The following is a 6,000-nucleotide window of genomic DNA, read 5'->3' as shown; positions in this document are numbered from 1 at the left end:
TAAAGAAACAATCCCCCCAAATCACACTCTGCTTCATGTCTGGTTCTTCCTCCACATCCTAAGTCATTGTCCCCAAATGTGAGTGTCGTATGTCTTACTCAGGAAGGACACGAGGACCTGAAGCCAAGTCCCAGGCCCAGAAACAGAAAGGATGACTCTGGGCAGCTGAGACCAGCCAGGCGGAGGAGAAGCAGATGGAAACTCAGAGTGAACCCAGTGCTGCTTACCCGACCCCCAGCACCTCCACTCACGCACCAATCGTGATTTATTGAGCACCTACTCAGTGCTGGACTCTGGGAATATGATGATAAGCAACAGCCAACCCAGTCCCTCCCTGTATCAGCCAGCTCCGGCTGCCAACCAGAGTCCCACAGACTGGGGGGCTTTAACAGCAGGGATTTATTTCCTCAGTTCTGGAGGCTGGACGTCCAAGATCAAGGTGTTGACAGGGTTGGTTTCATTCTGAGGCCTCTCTCCTTGGTTTGTAGACGGCTGTCTCCTCCTGTGTCTTCACATGGCCTGTTCTCCGTGCGTGTCTGTGTCCTCATCTCCTCTTATAAGAACACCAGTCGCATTGGGTTAGGGCCCACCCTAACGACCTCATTTAACTTACTCACCTCTTTGCAGGCCCCGTCTCTGCATACAGCCACATTCTGCACTACTGGGGGTTAGGGCTTCAGCATATGAATTTGGGGGGACACAGTTCAGCTCATGACACTAGCCTTGTAGAGTTTACTGTCTAGTGGAGAGCTTGATATTATTCATCAAAGAATAATGCGAATAATGACCAAGTGTGATAAATGCTATGAAAGAAACACTACAGTTAAAACATATTTGGGGGCTGATCGAGACTGGGGGGACCCAGGGTATCAGGAGAGGCTTCCATAAGGAGGTCCCCCCTGAGCTGGGGTTGAAGGAAAGGTGCCAGTAAACCAAGAGACTGGGGCTGAGCTTTCTGAACAAAGGATACCCACGTGCAAAGGCCCTGAGGTGGGCAAGGCAGGTCAGTGTTTCTAAGAACAGCTCACGCTTGGCGCCAGCTATGTCCAGGCACAGCTCTAAATGTCACCTCTCAGCCATCCTGTTGGACAGGTACTAATAACATCCTCTTTTTACAGATGGAACAGAGAGGTTAAGCAGTTTGCTGAAGTTCACACAGCTAGTATCTCACAGAGATAGAATTCAAACCCAGGGGGCCCAGCCCAGTGTCCACACATGCTTCGCCTTTCACAACTGATTCGCGATGGCCTGGTTTTGCAATTTTGTCTTTCTCCAATGAGTGCCAGGGAAATGACAGAGAAATAACTCCTTTAAGGTTTCCTAGCCGTTAAAAAGAAAAAATCGTGTCAAAGTGATTTACTTATTCTTTTTTTTTTACGATAAATCTGACATGTAACATAGTGTAAGTTTAAGGTGTACAGTGTGTTACTTTGATACATTATATGCTGTAATATGGTTGTAGTGATATTTATCACATTACATCATTATGGCACAATATTGTTGTCTATATTCATTATACTGTGCATTAGATCTCTAGGGCTTATTTGCTACTTGTTACAAGTTAGTACCCTTAAACGCCATCACTCTTATCCCCCCACCCCCAGGTAGCTACCATTTTACTCTCTGTTTATTACAGGTTTAACTTTTTTCGATTTCACACATAAGTAATATCATACAGTACTTGTCTTTCTCTTGTTCTTTATGCCATTTTTGTTGTTGTTGTTGTTAGGAAGACTGGCCCTGAGCTAACATCCATGCCCATCTTCCTCCACTTTAAATGGGACGCCGCCACAGCATGGCTTGACAAGCGGTGCGTTGGTGCACACCAGGGATCCGAACTGGCAACCCTGGGCCCCCGCAGCAGAGCGCGAGCACTGAACCGCTTGCGCCACCCGGCGCCCCTATGCCATTTGTTTTTACGGCATTCTTGGGCCGGGCAAATTCTCTTCATTTTAAAGGTGGAAATTCAGAAAGGTGATTTGCCCAGGCCCAACAGCAGGGGGCGCCAGAGGCCAGGAAAACAGGCAGGTCTGACTCCACATCACTAGTGCTCTTGGGCTGGGGCTTGTCCTCGTGACATGGGGCGCTGCTGGGATTCCTAATGAGCCCCCAGAATGTCAGCTCCCTGAAAGCCGTGGCTTGGGTGGAAACGACGCCTGGGGGAAGCGGCACCTGCGGTCGCTGTGCTGTGGTCACACTGCTCCGGTCTCTCGGTCTCAGATGCCTTGTCTGCAGGGCGGATGCTGTCTGGATTCCCCTCCTCTGTCCTCTGGGCTGAACCAGTCTGTTCTCCCGCTGCAGTCAGAGCTCTCCACCAGGGGCCTTGGCTCAGACTTCAGCCAGGACAAGCCAAGGATGATAAAGGGTGGGGGAGACCCAATCACCCTCCCGCGAGGGTCCCCGCTGACACACGTGACTCCCAGCCAGCTCTCCGACGGTCACTTCAGCCCAGCTCAGCTCCAAAAGGAAAAGACAAAACTCCCAGCTGCAGCCACACCACAGGAAGCCAGCACCACCACCCAGCACTTCCCAGCTGCACCCCCAGCCCCAGACGTCATCGGTAGTTAGAGCAGCAAGGACGAGTGCTACCGCCATCCTTTACTGCCAGTTTATTCTGTGCCAGGCATCGTGCTGAACGCTCTGCTGAAATCCTCTGTTATTCTTGATCTTCACTCGTTCCCATTCTACTCTCACGATTGTAGCTCTATCCACAGACCATCCGTGCTATAAATCAACTCACTTCTAGAAGAAAATATCTTCACCCTAAGAAATAGAATACTCATTAAACAACGAGTCTAGAGTTCTGTTCATGTTTTCCTAATACACATCAAAATACCCACGAACATGAAAACTGCTAGTCTAAAATCACCTTGCAGGTCTTGGCTGTTGTGACCAATGCTGCAGTGAATATAGCGGTGCACATATCTTTTCAAACTAGTGTTTTCATGTTCTTTGGATAAATACCCAGAAGGGGAATAGCTGGATCATGTGGTATTTCTATTTTTAATTTTTTGAGAAATCTCCATATGTTTTCCAAGCAGCTGCACCAGTTTGAAGCAACCTAAGTGCCCATCGATGGATGAGTGGATAAAGAAGATGTGATACATATATACAATGGAATGTATATACTCAGCCATAAAGGAAGATGAAATTATGCCATTTGTAGCAACATGGGTACTATGCTAAGCGAAATAAGTCAGACAGAGAAAGACAAACACCGTCTGATTTCATTTATATGTGGAAGATAAACAAACACATAGATACAGAGAACAGATTGGTGTCTAGCAGAGGGGAAGTGGGGCTGGGGGAGGCCGAAAGGGATAAAGATGCACATGTGTACAGTGATGGATGGAAACTAGACTATTGGTGGTAACACAATGCAGTCTATACAGAAGCTTAAATATAATGATGTACACCTGAAATTTACACAACGTTATAAACCAATGTGACCTCAATAAAAAATTAATAATTAATTAAATAAAATCACCTTGCAAAACCCACTTTGGGGAAAACTGATCTAACTGAAGTCCCACTGTAATCCTAAGAAGAAAGTAGTATTATCTCCATTGAACAGAGGAGAAGACTGAAGCCCAAGGGGGATTTTGCATAGCAGCCCGTCCCCAGGTCTCCACCCTGTCTCCCGTCAGGAGTTGGGAGACTCTGCCAAGACCCCAGCCCCCCTTTCCAGGGTCACACTTCCTCCCTCTCACTGTTGGCCCCATTCCTTTTCTTACTGAACTTCCTTTGCTCTCACTCTGCCTCTTCCTGGCCTGAGGGCTCAACTGTAGGTAAGGCTCAGCTTTTAAGTCGTTTCTTCTGTAAAGTTTTCCCAGACTTTTCTGGGATCCCAGGACACCCTCCCTAACCACGTGGTGGCAGACAGAGATAATGGAGACATTAAGTGGGCTGGGCTTGATGGGCTGCGGTCAGAAAAGAGCTTTATATTTTTTCCTCCTACCGCTGATATTCAAAGCCACTATGTCGCTCTCTCCTCCTCCTCCAAAGGACTGTAAATCCCTGGGTAGATCCCTTACCGTTTTATTCTCTCTCAAGCCTCCTTTTCAGGTGTTAAGTGTTTAGTCCAATCCACATCAGCACTTAACTCCAGCTTGGAGCTGCCCCTCTTCCACCAGCCAGCCTCGCCCAGCTGTGTGCCGTGTCCTCTCACGCTTCCTCGGGCGGCTGTCCGCTACCCTCTTCCAGGGTCCGGCAGGTCAGGGGAAGGTGGGTAGAGGGGTGAGGTGTACTCCTGACCACTACTGATGTGGTCCCTCCTGATGCTGCCCTGATGCGGACGACCACGTCATCAATCTCTCACTGCTCCGCTCTTGGATCCCCATCCAATGATACACCCTCTTCCCTCTATCCTGTGAGGCCCCCTTGCCTGGGCAGGCAGCCGTGTTGGGTGGGGCCCCCTCAAATCAGCTCAGACATGGTGGTCTTCAGCAATGCCCACTGGCCCATTGGCCAAGCATTCCACATTCTGAATGCTGGAATTCTGGAAGTGCAGGCCCCTTCCAAGAGCCTTTCCACTCTGTGGTGACATCCTGGAGCGAGTGGACGGGTTTTTGGAACTCAGAAAGCATGCAGCAGGGGGGAGGGGAGAATTTGGGTGAAATGGAGTCTCCCCTCCTCAATGCAGGAACGTGGGCTCCAGCTGCCTGATGTTTGAGTACCGGCTCCTGCGCTGTCTGGCTGTGCGGCACTGAGTACGCTGTTTGACCTCTTCGTGCTTCATTGTCCCGTCTATAAAATGGGGAAATAAACGACACCCACCCGTTGGAGGGTTTTGAGGTTCCAGTGAGTTTGTATTTGTAAAGCACGTAGACCAGTGCCTGGCACAGTGTTAGTTACTAGCACAAGTCATTTTCTTGAGGTACTTGCTTATCTTATCTTCCTAAAACATCAACAGTTCCCTTCCTCCGAGTCCACCTGCTGGCTTGTGGGTAGCGTTCTGTCATACACAGGCTGGAGGTGGGTAAAGTTCCAAACTTTGGGGCCGCCTTTGAGCACATTGTGTGGAAAACCTCTCTTTAAACTGTGGATATTTGTCATCCTAGTCTCGGCTTTGGGCTTCAGCCAAAGTTCCGAGAGAACAGGGAAAGTCTCATTTAACATCCTCTTTCATGAGCGTCACACTGGGCTGCTATTGTCTGATGTTTTTGCCCATCTTCCCTAGTAGATTGCGGGCTTTTCAGGATCATGAGTCAGAGTCCTCTCTGCCACCCCAGTGCCCATTTTAGGACCTGCTGCCTGGTGGGCATCAGTAAATAGTTATTGAGTGAATGAATGGAAAATAAGATACTTTTCGGAGAAGAATAGGGCACCGAGGAAGCTTCAAGCAAGGATTATACCTGAAGACTGCCTACCTCATATTTTTCTCTAAATTAATGTGCCTGTTTCTTTTCTTGATCACTGAAAAGTCCCTAAGAGAAGTCCTCACTTGTCCCCAGGCAAGTCATTTCCCCTCTCTGGGCCTTTTTGTTTCCTTCTATATATTGGGGGTTGGGACACTGCACGAGATCTATTCTTCCCAACCTTCCCAGTGCCGAGGACTCCTTTTTATCGTTCTGCCAGTCATGTTTTGAAAGATTTTGTTTTCCAACTGGCGTTTCTTCTAAGCCCACTGAGTTCAGCACAATTTGAGGTGGTGTCATCTTTTCCTGAGTAATAATGCTTGCGTGTTGGCTATAGGATGACCCTTTCCTGTTTCAGAATTTATCATGGATTTGGGAAATGATCCTTAGCTAGAAAGAGCCTGACATCCTGTTGTGCAATATTGCAATCACAGCAGTATCTTTAAGGAGAGAAGCAATTATGTCCAGCGTATGCCCGGACGGGAGCACTTTCTTCCTCTCTGCTTCTGGATTTCTCTCTGCCCTGGGGTCTGCAGCCCATCGCGTATACTTATCTTAATAAAGATGAAGATGAGGACTATAACGGTGGTGGTGATGATGACGAACATCTACCATTTGTTGAGCTTTTCCTTAACTGTTGAAC

Source organism: Diceros bicornis, chromosome 26 (assembly GCF_020826845.1).
Source record: "Diceros bicornis minor isolate mBicDic1 chromosome 26, mDicBic1.mat.cur, whole genome shotgun sequence".
Lineage (NCBI taxonomy): Eukaryota > Metazoa > Chordata > Mammalia > Perissodactyla > Rhinocerotidae > Diceros > Diceros bicornis.
The sequence above is the reverse complement of the archived record's forward strand: the minus strand, read 5'-3'. Positions refer to the sequence as shown.